A 12094-nucleotide genomic window follows, 5' to 3' on the forward strand; every position below is an offset into this window, starting at 1 on the left:
ACAGATACAAACAGCAATTTCCAAACTGCAAATTGCAACACGCTCTTTAATCCAACTCAAGTGTGTGTATGATGCTATGAAATTCACAGTTCTTTTGCATCCCTGCACATGAGGTCCCATTTTCTTTATTTTTATGTCTGATTTTGCAGCAATAAACAGTGCTAATATTTTTGCTGAAGCCACTGTGTGTCATTGAACACAGCATCAAGGGCAATGTGACTTTCAACTGATTACCTATTCCCAGAAGTGGTGATGTTCAATATCACTGATTTCCTTTCCAACCTAATACAAAGTAATATCCAAGCTGGTATCACCGATACCAATACAATACTGATACTTAAAGTACAAAAGTTTAATTTGTTCAGAGAAGGGAAATAATTAGTAGGCTGTAACCATTTCAAATAAGACATCAGACAACTCTTTCTTATTCTTTAATAATAAAGAGAAATACATTCAGTGCACCATTCAGCACTCTCAAAAGATCAAAAGAAGATGTCCTAAGTACCAAGAAACTGAAAAGTTGCATGTTAATTGATACTTCAGCATCTGAATCAGGCTCCCTTGAAAACGCTTAATAACTGTGCCAAGCATGCTCTCCTGTTAGCATCCTTAGCACAGCTGAGCATCTTAGGCATCTTGCTTAAAGGCTAACCCAAGACTAATTCATGTGCTGGCTAATTTGCTAGTTAACAAGCACAGCACAGACTTCCTCATAGTCTGTTAATCAATTAACCGCAAGCCATATTTGTTTAATATTTGCATTAAAAAATCCTCCCAAAGGCACCAACACCACAAACACGGCCAAGAGGTCACATGCAGTAAGCAAACCTTGCCTAAATTTTCTCACCTCTGTAGAACACTCAGTTCAGTGTTCTTGCCAAAGTCAAAATGGATCTTACCAAACAGTATCTTATCATCAGATGAACACTAGCTACCTTTTGTTGGCCCTGTTGGCAGCTTTCCTCAGCTTTTCTTCAAGCCACTTAGACGTGCTGTGTGAAGTTAGTGTGTAAGTGAGAACGGAGGTGGCCATTAATCACGCTGTCATCACTGTCAGACAAGGGCTTTCATGGCCTCTACAGAATATGGACCTTGCATCATGGAACAAGTGTGAATGTACCGCGTTCAGTCAAGATCCAAGATTGTAAGTGTTTAATGATCCGAGGGGCCTTGTGCCCAAATTCCTACTGAACTCAAGGACATGCTGTAATGTTACATGTTAGATATGTTTGAACAGGCATGATATATTTGCATTTTATGTTATGAGATACAAGAGGAAGTGAACTTTCCAGCATGAACCATTAACAACATCGACCTATCCAACATCTTGGATCTGATCTGACACTTTGGCATGTTACACAGCTGTAAAATTCCACATCATCACTTGGCTTGAGGACTGATATGTTCATTCTAGTCTTAATTTTTTTTTTCCTTTCTGCACCATTCACTGTCACAACTCCGTGCTATTACGAGGGGACCTAGCTGCCAAAACTGTCTTATGAGTGGGAATACTTGTTTAATACTGTCTTTCCTACAAATAGCGTCAAAGAGCCATGAGCTAGTGGTTAGCTATAGCTAGACTCAGTCTTACACAGAAAAGTAGAAAACAAAATTATGATGCATGGAAAAACATTCTGGCATTCACAGAAAAAAACATGAGTGTTATCATATGGCTGAGTGAATGGGGAGGAAAAGGGTTCTCTGGCACATAGTAAAAATGAGAAAACATGAAATGCGAGCGGGGGTCTTTTTAAAAGGGTGGCAAATAAAGGGCCGTCTGTGGAAAGCAGAGAGAGTGTAACTCAGGTGACATTTACAGCAGTGAAACAGAGTACGAACAGTCTGGGAGCGCACTGGGCCATCAGATGGCAGCTAGAGCTCAATGGGGGAGGGAAAAGGAGTGAGGAGTATATTGGGAAATAATGGATACTAGTGCTGAGGGAGGCAGGGTGAGGAGGGCAGGGGTTGAGGAGTGTAGTTGCAATAGTTACCCCTGTGTGACACTGAAACCCAACACATGCGTCCTGTAAAGTGGCTGTGTCTGTTAGGCCACCCCTGATTGAGACGGTGTGTCCAAAGCCGTGGGTCACACCTGGCTGGCCCTGCCCTACCCTGTAAACCCAGCAGCTCACATCAGCATTGAACCTATAACTGTCAGAGAGGTCTTATGTAAAGACGGACTCATTAATCAGTACTTTTGCTTACACACGGACAACTCCAGTTGCAAATCAGTCCTGACAATGTGAAATCACAGCCCTGATAGGTACAAGAAAACGAGGTTGGGTCAGATTACTGTAACATCATTACAAGGCATTTCCATGTATGTACTTAAGAGGTCACTGTGTTTGTTAGGGATATAAATGCAGATACATTAGTCTGAAATGAACAAAACAAATAACATCCAAATTACAACAATGTATGATTCACAAATCTGGAAAAAGCTGACTTGTACTCATCACTTTCACAGTTTGATCACTACAACAGTAATGATTACATTGGAGTCACAGAAATAAGCCAGTTTTTGTTCAACTTAACTGCTGTAAAAAAAACCTTGGAAAATACTGTCAGGTTATTTAATAAAACTTAACTGTATTTTGAAAACACAGTCTTCTTTGCTGCCAGTAAAAAAAATCTCTCAGTGTGCAGTGACTGGATTTCTAGTCTGTTTTACAAGCTGCATCTCTGCATCAAGATGACATACAGACAAGTAATGTATGCACTGTCAACAGAGTGGAAAGAACATGAAAACCTATTTTGACTCCATCGCCCCACTGCTAGCCTTGCATCATTTAAATAGCCTTAATTAGCTGTTTTTTGCAGTTTTATGTATTTGGAGTGGGTTGTTAATATGTGAAAGCAGATTCAAATAATAGTGCACAGCTCTTTTTAAGCTATAATAGTGGTTATAATTGATTTTATTTAGATGTGACAGCCAGTGATGTTGGCTTTACTGCCATCTTGATTTTTCACTTTTTTTTGATTCGGATGCTCCTAATTACACAGCATAAACACTTCCAGTAGCCATCTTTATTTTCGTTGTGATTAAAGATTATTTGAGGACAATGTCTTCAGTACAATGGTAAGTTCATTGTCATGACTCCATTAACAGCTTTAAATACTCCAGTGTGACTGGAAAATATGTTGGATATGATTAATTTGAACTTGTTTGCTGAATGTTTTAGCTACTTTATAACCCTTAGAGAAAACTGTCATACCCTCTCACCATAAAGCTAAACAGCAGTCAGCTGGCAGAGGCGAGACCAGAAGTTTGTCGTGACTTGAGCAACCACAAAAATTAAAACATTATGTGAGGAACTAAAGTCATCTGAACTGGGAGGAGCTTGTGTGTCCATCATTATTAGCTAAACATGCACATGCAGATTTCAGTGCTCCACAAATGTGAGTGGGGCAATGCCTGTATGAAATAGAAGTGTTTCTGTGTGAGAGTTCAAATTAATGTGTTTTTAACAGCAAAGAAAAAGTGACAACTTTAACACTTCAGAAATGACTTCCACACAGAGAGAAGTTGAGCTGGTGCACAGCCCCACTTTTGGGTGTGTTTGTTTTGGCGTTCTGCTGATGCTGAGTGCAGGTATCACACCTGATTCATGACTGGCTGCTCTGTCCAAAAGGAACCTCTTGTTGTCCTTGGCTCAACACTGAGCGCTCCTTGCTATCTCACACTCACTTACACACCAGCAGGAATATAAATGCACACACACGCACACACACACACACACACACACACACACACACACACACACACACACACACACACACACACACACATACAAACCCAACAAACTTGTAAATACTATTTATGGATTTTTTATTCTTGCTGTCTAGGGTTTAGTCTTCACAGTTACATGCGCAGACATGCAAAAACACGAAAACACATGAATAAAAATAGCTTCACACTCACACTCAAATACACACACGGACACTAATCAGTTCAAACACATGCGTGCTGTAGAGTGTGGTCAACATGATTGCGCACACAGATGCAAAACACATGCACACACATAAGCGTATAAATGCTATTTGTGAGTTTGGTCTCTGTCTTATTTTACATCTCGCCCTCTCTCTCACACATGCAACACCAAGAAAACTATGCTCTTCGTGGGTTTGGTTGACACAAAGCATATCTGTGTGAGCATCACTGCCTTCTCTGTGTGCTCGCTGATCCTTAACCAAGTGAACTTGAGGTCTCCAGTTTTATCGGTTAAATGGAGTCAGCTCCCGAGGGGGACGGTATGGGAGGTTCAACTTCAAAACACTACATCTCCTGTTCGTCCACTGCCCGTCTTTGTCTCATCTCCCTTACATCTCCTGCCAAGTCTCTCAGTTGGACCTCTGCGCTCAACATGGAAAAACAAGGAGAAAGACAGGGAGAAAGAGAGCATGGTGCAGTTTATCTGGATCCTAATAACAGCACAGACTAAACTGGTTGAGGTTATGAGAAAGATTTATAAGACAGTGGGCTCCTTCTGTATGCTAGCCTTTAGTGTCAAGAAGATAGATGATTTCATTATGCTTCTTCATTGTGTCCATGTGTGGGTGTACGCCACAGTGTGCCAGAGCAGTACAGTCTGTGATATGTTCGGGAAAACCATTGTTTCGAACTATAGAGCTCTTTGAAAAAATTAAACCCTTCTTGTAATTGTTTGAACATGTTTTGCATGGTGGGCGAGCCTGTAATGATTTGGCTGAGTTTTCTCAGGATCACAGGACACTGATTTCGAAAAGCTGAGGTTCAGGCCGGGTTTTCTCAAGGGTTAAAATTGGGTTATAGATGGGAATTTGACACTGGAATGGAGGTTGAAATTGTTCAGACCTGGATCACTGTTGGTGCCTTGCATTGTTTGCACAGTATATGGTTGAGAGCAGTAGCTCTTGGCTGAGCCTAGGTGGCAAAGCTGAGGATTGGACCAGGGGTCGGACACTGAACAGAGTGGCTCTGGGACTGGGACAGGGCCAGTTGGAGATCAGTTGGCCAGTTGGCTCTAATCCAGATCCACCGCCTCTGTAGTGGCCACAGCATGCATCATTATGAGATTTGTTTTAAAGCATGATGGTTAACCGCAATATGGCCCTGTTGCCTGAGAGCTGAATGGCCTCCCGGGTTTAGACAAACTCAAGGAGGTTTGTGGAAGGCTGGGAAGCCCTGAGAAGAGCACATCAGAGCAGGCTGGTTGATAAATCACAGCCACTGCAGGGGGAGGCCACAAGGCCAGCCTCTAGTCAAACCTCCAACAGGCCTGCTGGAAAACACTGAGAAACTTTGTGGCGAAGCAGGCAGTAACATACACACACACACACTCCCCCACACAAACACACACTCAGAGAGAGAGAGAGAGAGAGAGAGAGAGAGAGAAATGCCTATAATTGCATCATAATGGATTTAATAGTGAAACACACTCACAAGCACACACGCAAAATTTCATCCTGGCAACTCGACTTGGTTTTTATAGTAATTTCATTAACAGGTGTCCATTTTCCAGCACCTCAGCTCTGGTGTGTTTGACAGAACATCCACTTAAATTGGACTGAGAGGACTCAGGTTTGCCTCACTGAAGGGTACATTAGCGGCTCGCTCCAAATCTTTGGATCAGAGGAGACATTTTTCTAATCACTAATCCCCCACTACTTTCAGTGACACCCTGTTCCCACTAAACCCATTAACATGCAATCATAAGTCCTTGTCTGAGCCTAGAGCTCGTCCACAGCTATGTGATGATGGAGCTGGAGTTACTTCTTTGCATAAAAATGATTTGGTGTGCAGTAATTCAAAACCACTGCATTACTTTGTCATAAAGAATACTTCTTCATTTTTATAATCCTGCAGCCTCCATCATTCCTTTTCCATTCATCTGTAAAGGAAATGGAGCCTTTTATAGAAAGTTGTCTCTGAGGATATACTGCAATCCAAAAAGCATCAAGTTCTTCAAATGTAATATTTAATCTTAAAATCTCACTTCCTTTGAAACAGGGCAAACTGCCAGTGGCCAGAATTACTTGCATTGCATCCAAATGCAGCTAGATTAGTTTTGAAAGTTTCCTTTGGTCAGTTTACAATATTTAAAATGTGGATACATTAATTGAAACAAAATGGAGCTGCCCCCCTCAATTTCCTAGTAAATAATTCATTTTCTTTTTCTGCCAGTGTTAAAGAAGAATGTTTGAATTTGGCTACCATCATTCAGAAAATGTTTTTATTTAGATAAAAAAAATATGACTTTGCTTAGCTTTATTTTGGATGGAAGTTAAGATATGTAACTTTTTGGTGACCCTTATCTATTACACTGTGAAGATACACCAACATGGCTCCCCTGCTTTTACTGTTTCTGAAAATGATGCTGTATTTCATGATAACCAGCTATAGCTGATTCATGATGGTATCCTTCCATTTTGTATCACTTTTTCCTTCCCCAGTACTTTGACATTGCTACCAAAACATAAACTCATGTACTTTATTTTTTAACCCTTATTTTTGCCTTTTAAACCAGAATCTCTCTCTCTCTCTCTCTCTCTCTCTCTCTTTCTCACACACCACAGTCACATGGCAACCAACAAAGCCAAGACAAACAGGAACTCCAGGATCATTCAGTCATTTTTATCAATATCTTCTTCACTTTCCTTCACCCGAAAGATGTCTGGCTTCGGAAATGTTTCCACTAAACAGTTGAGTCTCCGTCAGGGCTTACGGCAGGATTAGAGCTCAAATTACTGACTCTGTGGCTCATTTACTCTCTGAATCCACATTCTTCAAAACAAAAGTTGCATGTGGACATGTCCAGTGATATGATAATAGCATGAAATGAGAAACACATTTCAGGGGAGAAACTCTTTCCAGCCGAGAGGCTTTTATGTATAACGTTTGATGTAACAACAGATAGAGGCAAGAGCCTCTAAAGTAAAGATGTGCTGTACATTTGACTGAATGATCAGTGAGAGAAAGAAGAAGAAGCAACAGTATAAAATACAGTGGGATGGACCTAATGATCTCTGTGAGAGCATAGGGGAAAACATGTAATGATAGTTGGAAATAATAGCACTGGCAATAAGAGTTATAGTAGTGGTGGACCAGCTGGTTGACAAAGGTGGATTTAATTACCGTCACTTACATGATTAGCATTTTCATTGGGTGGAACGGAAGACAACAACAAAACAAATGTAAGATTAATATAATTTGGACTGTAGAGTGATTAATGATAGTCATTATATTTTCCCTGTGAATGGCTTTTATTGTTTATCCAGATGGATTTTCTGTGTGTAAACAGTCTGTAACTTCCAGTGCTTGTTACCCTTTGAACAGTCATCTCTGATCAAATTGTTAAGTAATCCTTGCTTTAATGAGAAAAATCTGAGAAAACCTTTTTGAACTGAATCAAACAATATTGCCACAAAACAGTAAGATCAGAAATGGCAATTTTACTTTAGTTAGAATATCTGTCATGAGGTTCTTACCACTGACTAAACAACAGGAGGCTCATTTTGGTCACTGGTGTTGCAAAATGTTTGGTTTTGGATCGGTCTGTTTGCAGAATAAGTGGTTTGCTGAAGCCTGCATCACCCAGCTATTGTTATCTTCCTCTACTGTCTGCAAAACCACACGGCTGACAGCCTGCCATGCCCCATTTAGCATCTTCTGAGACATTATCACTGTATGCAGCTAGATAGCAGGATAAGACTCTGCTGGCTGACTCCAGTTATGACCTGCCCCCCACCACATCCAAACACAATGTTCCACAAGATGAGGGAAATGAGGGTGAGTATCATGACATATTGTGTGATCTGGGTATCTGATATCCAGGACTTTCAGACTGGCAGTGAAACACCACGGCATGTGGTAGTATGTCTTGATTTCAAACCTGACAACAAAAAATATACGAGCATGAGTTCAGCGTGAATGTAATTCTTCCTGCTTGTGCAGACTGCAGTGCTACAGCAATACAATAAAGAAGGTACATAGTAAGTGGTCGTTCTGCTTCATTTGATTTTGAATGGCTAGAAAATGTCCAAGTGCATAATTCACTATATATCTAATTGCATGTGAATGCAGGGATAGTATAGTGTTTGGATGAGGGGAGTCAAAGATAAAATGTCCACAAACAGGGAGAAGGGATGGAAAGAGAGACTTAAGAGGGACAAAAATCCAAACACAACTCCATAAGAACAGTAGACTCTGTATCCTGTGTGCTCAAATTACTTTGTAAATGCTCCTCTGTCAACTTCATTCGAGAGCCTCTGATATCAAAACAGAACGCAGTCATTGCTGGGTGTGTGCAGTTTGTTGAGTGAGTGGCCGGTACATTGGCTCGGATGTGACTTTCAATCATGGTGGCATGCCTCGACCCAGTAGACTGTGCTAGGCTCAGCTTCGACTCATAAATCAACCGACTGTCTCACTGAGTTGGCTGCAGAGATCTGAACTCCCTGGAGTGTAATGTATGCTTTAACCCTATGCAGTCTGACCAGGCTGCTCTCGTCAGGCCTCTGTGTAGCCAGAAGGGTCACCACCACTGGACTCATGTCTGTGTTGTATGTGACTGGTGTTTGTCATCAGGTAAAGGGTGAAAGAGTGAAAGAGCTTTACAATTCTGGAGTAGTGTAGTTTTGTTTGTAGTTAAAAAGTTGTCTAGGGATTATCAATGGCAGAAAAAGTCACATTGTTGATCCACTGAGTGGAGGCTTTCAAAGTTCATATACTGCAAACTAAATAAAGGACTGCATCCAATACTAATGCCATTACTGGAACATGCCCTAAAATGCCTATTAAAATGAGTGGATTTTTTCCTTTATTGCTCTAGGGAAATACTGGTTGGATGTTCTATCACTCTGGTTAAAGAATAAAATATTCCACAGGATAGACTGCAATGAAATGTTGTACAACCAATTTTGGTGATCCTGTGACTTTTTCATGAGGTTCACATTTGTTGTTTTGAGAGAGAAGTTTCAACAACTATAGGATGGATTGCCCTTAATGTTCTCCCTAACCCTCAGCTGTACTTTGTATTTTTTGCTAAATAGCACATATTAGCTGACTAATATGCTAAACTAAGATGGGAACATGGTAAATATTAGACATGCTGCACATCAGCATATTAGTATTGTCATTGAGATGATGCTGATGTTTGCGTTTAGCTCAAAGCACAATTGTGCCTTGGTGCACCTCACAGAACTGTTAGCATGGCTGTAGACTCTCAAACAACTGGAAAATTGTAAATTTAACCAGTATTTTTACAACCATCACTGCTTTTGCTATATAGTCTTGCAGAAATTACATAACTTTTGATTTTAGGAGAAACATTATGTGGCAACTGTAACTGAATCACTGAATCATATTTAATTTTGCTGTCGACATTAAACATATTCTAACTCTAACACTAACGTTTAGGTACTTACCCTTAAAGAATAAGGGTAAATGCTCACAGGTTACACTATGTATGTGTCTACTGATACAGTTTGTATATTCATCCATATTGCTCTCCCCTGTATTTTTGCCTTCCCTAGTGAGGCATTAAGTCTCCCAGTTTACCCTCAACCCAGACCTGAGCATCAGGGCTCAGTCAGATTCAGCCTGTAATTCATCTTCTATGAGGCCAGGTGGAGACTGGAGGTTGTCATCGTGATGTTATTGATGGGTCGCACTCAAACCACAAGGAACCGAGTTGTACTCTCAGCCTGGTATGCTAAAACAAAATACATTTACACTGGAGCAGTCTTTGCTCCATTAGATAATTATGCAAGAACCAATGTAAGACAATGTTTAACCTTGCCTGATGCACTGAAGTAGTTAATACCAGGTTAAGTAGTTAGTGATATCATTATACACACGCACATGTCTCGTGGCAGCCCAAACACAGCTCCAGGCAAGAGCATAAATAAATGTAGAAATGAAAGGAGTGGCGAGGTTGGTGTATTTTCTTTTCTCAGTCTCTTACAGTAGATTACAGTATAAACCCTGACACATGTTCAGGATCAGCTGAAGAAGCAGAAAATTACCTCTCAGACCTTTCCTGGAGGACTGTTTGTGTATTTGTCTCTGCGTGTGTGTATGTGTGTGTTTGTGTATTCAGTCATAAAGGTCATGCTGTTTAATGTGTTTCTGCTCTTTGTGTGTGTATGTGTGTATTTTACAGTGAGTCAGTTCAATCATTCAAGCTGCACTGTTGTGTCTCTTGACCTACTATACATGTGTGTTTGTGTGTATTTTGTCATAGAAGCCATGCTGTTTGACATGTCTCAACTGCATGTGCATGTATGGATCTGTGTTTATATCAGTGTGTGTGTGTGTGTCTGTGTGTGTGTGTGTGGAGCAGTGTAGCATGGTAGCGCAGCCTGCTTCTTGACAGGCTCCGGGCCTGTTGACAGCTCCTCTGCTCCCTGTCAAGCACGAGAACAGCTCTATGTGTGAGTGAAGAGTAGCTGTAGGAACAATGCCCAGAGAGCTCTGTGTGTGTGTGCGTTAGTGTGTGTGTGTGTGTGTGTGTGTGTGTGTGTGTCTGTATTGCTGTCTATGTGTGTCTGTTCCTCTGTGTTTATAAGACTCCATAGTCAGGTTGTTATTACGGAGACAGATCTTGAGAGCTTCTACCTCCTCCTCCTCCTCTGCCCTCTGTCTACAAACCATTAATTGTAGACACTTGAAAAACACCCTTTAAAGCAATAAATTATGTCAGAGTCATCAATCAGACCTAATCATCTCTGTCTCTGACATTCCTGTGTCTCTTCACGTCAAGTACTTTCCATCACCACCTTTTTCTTTTATGTTCCTTTTAATTTCCCTCTTCTCCCTGCTCACTATCCACCCCACCTCCCCACACGTCTCATGTTTAGATGAATGTATATCCACACTGACACATGAACTTAAGTCTTCGGGTTTGTGGAAGCAGACCAGCCAAATGTTAGAGAACCGCACATTGATCTTGAAAATAAACAGAGCTGAAAACCGAAGGAGATGTGGAGGAAAAAGACACAGAGACTCAGAAAAGAGCAGATGATGGAGAGGAAGCATGAAATGTCATATTGTGTTACCAAAACAACATTACATGCATAGTGGGAAAAAAGGAGGCTTTCACATTATTTAGCCCCTCTCTCCCACGGCTTTACACTGGTTCTGACCTCACTGCTCAAGTCCAGTTTTATTAATCTCAGAGATTGAAGAGCTTTTATCTGTGAAGGCATCATATGGTTCTCTTTGACACAGCAGCTGAGTCAAGATGTTTGCTCTCCTGTGCCTATTTCTGTGAGTTTCAACCACAGGGCTGGAGTCCACTCTGACCCAAAGGAGGCCAATCAACAGGTCAGGCATTTGAAGTGTGTTTATACTTCTAAACACATGTTCAAGCCACATGTCTCTCTGAAAAAGCTGCTGATTTAAATCCAGAGACTGCAGCCATTTTGTGCTGTGAAACACAGGTACACAATGTGTGGTATTTTGGACACCTGGCTTCACAGATGTGGGTGAGCAAAGCTTAAGCCAGTGACTAAACCTGCCCCCTCAAACACAATTACATCCAACATAGGCCACAGCAGCTGAGGTACAATACCACCACAGACTGAGATGTGCTAGACTTACACCAAATAAACGGATAAATGCAGGATAAACATGGTTAGAGTTTCAGAGCCACCGAACTGAACTCTCCACATCCAAGCCAACAGAAGCTGCGCTGACTCAGACTCAAGGACGGACTTTGCTTTCTCTAGTCAGTCTAGTCTACAAACTCACATTACAGAAGCAAGGAAGAGAGGCGTGTAGGAAAACAATGTGGCCAGACAGTGGTTAAAGCAATGCTTCCCCATCTCTGTTGATCTTTAAGCATGATATCTTTTTACCAAGGCAAGCTTTGATGCCATGAATTTACTATACATGTGGCATAAAAGCCCCTTGGACAATAAGATAATCTTCAAAGAACCTCATTAGAGCAGATGACCGTCTTCAAAAGAAGGTTAAGTCCAAATCCTGATTTTTGTCGACTTAAAGAAGAGCTCATCTGATCCTTGAGACTGGAGTTCATGTGTGGTTCCTGCACACCAGTGCAGACCAGAGGCTTTGATTTAATGGTATCATAACACATGCTGTTTATGTTGT

Source organism: Trachinotus anak, unplaced genomic scaffold (assembly GCF_046630095.1).
Source record: "Trachinotus anak isolate AG129_WGS33_773 ecotype Australia unplaced genomic scaffold, CSIRO_AGI_Tana_v1 ptg000010l, whole genome shotgun sequence".
Taxonomy (NCBI): domain Eukaryota; kingdom Metazoa; phylum Chordata; class Actinopteri; order Carangiformes; family Carangidae; genus Trachinotus; species Trachinotus anak.